The sequence below is a fragment of the Scomber japonicus genome, chromosome 15 (assembly GCF_027409825.1).
Source record: "Scomber japonicus isolate fScoJap1 chromosome 15, fScoJap1.pri, whole genome shotgun sequence".
NCBI lineage: Eukaryota > Metazoa > Chordata > Actinopteri > Scombriformes > Scombridae > Scomber > Scomber japonicus.
Window position 1 is genome coordinate 57501 of NC_070592.1, and position 2500 is coordinate 60000.

The window sequence follows — 2500 nt, forward strand, 5'->3', positions numbered from 1 at the left end:
TCATCCATCCATCATCCATCCATCATCCATCCATCCATCATCCATCCATCATCCATCCATTATCCATCCATCATCCATCCATCATCCATCATCCATCCATCATCCATCCATCATCCATCCATTATCCATCCATCATCCATCCATCATCCATCATCCATCCATCATCCATCCATCATCCATCCATTATCCATCCATCATCCATCCATCATCCATCCATCCATCATCCATCCATCTATCCATCCATCCATCATCCATCATTCATCATCATCCATCCATCATCCATCCATCATCCATCCATCATCCATCCATCCATCATCCATCCATCCATCATCATCCATCCATCCATCATCCATCATCCATCCATCATCCATCCATCTATCCATCCATCCATCATCCATCCATCATCCATCCATTCATCATCCATCCATCTATCCATCCATCCATCTATCCATCCATCCATCCATCATCCATCCATCCATCATCCATCATCCATCATCCATCATCCATCCATCCATCATCATCCATCCATCCATCCATCCATATATCCATCCATCCATCTATCCATCCATCCATCCATCATCCATCCATCCATCATCCATCCATCCATCCATCCATCATCCATCATCCATCCATCATCCATCATCCATCATCCATCCATCCATCATCCATCAGCGCCAAATCACAACAAAGTTATCTCAAGGCACTTTCCACATAGAGCAGGAGGAGGAGAGAGGATAGATGGATGGATGGATAGAGAGAGAGAGGGAGGAGGAGAGAGGATAGATGGATGGATAGAGAGAGAGAGAGGGAGGAGGAGAGAGGATAGATGGATGGATAGAGAGAGAGAGGGAGGAGGAGAGAGGATAGATGGATGGATAGAGAGAGAGAGGGAGGAGGAGAGAGGAGCCCAGTGCATCATGGCACTGCAGTCTAAGCCTATAGCAGCATAAACTAGGAGCTGGAACCCCAACTAGAAGCTTTATCACAAAGGAACGTTTGAAGCCTCTTAAACGTAGAGAGGGTTCTGCCCCCCAGAACCAATCTGGGAGATGGTTCCACAGGAGAGGAACCTGAGAACTGAAGGCTCTGCCTCCTGTTCTACTTTTAGAGATACTAGGAACCACAAATAGGCCTGCATGCTGGGAGCACAGTGTTCTAGTAGGTTCATAAGGTTCTATGAGCTGGGAGCGCAGCGTTCTAGTAGGTTCATAAGGTTCTATGAGCTGGGAGCGCAGCGTTCTAGTAGGTTCATAAGGTTCTATGAGCTGGGAGCGCAGTGTTCTAGTAGGTTCATAAGGTTCTATGAGCGCAGTGTTCTAGTAGGTTCATAAGGTTCTATGAGCTGGGAGCACAGTGTTCTAGTAGGTTCATAAGGTTCTATGAGCTGGGAGCGCAGTGTTCTAGTAGGTTCATAAGGTTCTATGAGCTGGGAGCGCTGTGTTCTAGTAGGTTCATAAGGTTCTATGAGCTGGGAGCGCAGTGTTCTAGTGGGTTCATAAGGTTCTATGAGCTGGGAGCGCAGTGTTCTAGTAGGTTCATAAGGTTCTATGAGCTGGGAGCACAGTGTTCTAGTAGGTTCATAAGGTTCTATGAGCTCGGAGCACAGTGTTCTAGTAGGTTCATAAGGTTCTATGAGCTGGGAGCGCTGTGTTCTAGTAGGTTCATAAGGTTCTATGAGCTGGGAGCGCTGTGTTCTAGTAGGTTCATAAGGTTCTATGAGCTGGGAGCGCAGTGTTCTAGTAGGTTCATAAGGTTCTATGAGCTGGGAGCGCAGTGTTCTAGTAGGTTCATAAGGTTCTATGAGCTGGGAGCGCAGTGTTCTAGTAGGTTCATAAGGTTCTATGAGCTGGGAGCGCTGTGTTCTAGTAGGTTCATAAGGTTCTATGAGCTGGGAGCGCAGTGTTCTAGTAGGTTCATAAGGTTCTATGAGCTGGGAGCGCAGTGTTCTAGTAGGTTCATAAGGTTCTATGAGCTGGGAGCGCAGTGTTCTAGTAGGTTCATAAGGTTCTATGAGCTGGGAGCAGTGTTCCATCCATCTTTAAATCTATTTTTAGTAATTTTAATAATTTAATTAATTAATGTTGTATTTACCTGCAGCCGTGGCAGCCAATCAGGTGACAGCAGCAGGTACATCCTGTTTTCTTCTTCTACCCTTAAAAATCCTGTTTATCATTTATTATTATTATTATTATTATTATTATTATTATTATTATTATTATATTATTATTATTATCATTATTATTATTAATATTAACCTGTTTCTTATTCCAGAAGCGGTCGCTACAAACAGTGTCGAAGAACAAGATGGTGAGACATTACACCGGTTACACCATGAATACTGTCATTACACCAGTTACACCATGAATACTGTCATTACACCGGTTACACCATGAATACTATCATTACACCGGTTACACCATGAATACTGTCGTTACACCGGTTACACCATGAATACTATCGTTACACCGGTTACACCATGAATACTATCGTTACACCGGTT

General features: G+C 44.2%; 1 long non-coding RNA gene across 1 annotated transcript in view; it reads left to right on the forward strand.

Annotated features, from left to right (window-relative positions):
• The window catches only part of LOC128373798 (uncharacterized), a 6542-nt gene extending 4415 nt beyond the window's left edge, over positions 1–2127 (forward strand). Inside the window, exon 5 of the long non-coding RNA XR_008322960.1 lies at positions 2098–2127. This is a non-coding gene — a long non-coding RNA (uncharacterized LOC128373798). The remainder of the gene's footprint in view (positions 1–2097) is intronic.
• Positions 2128–2500: the final 373 nt, after the last annotated feature.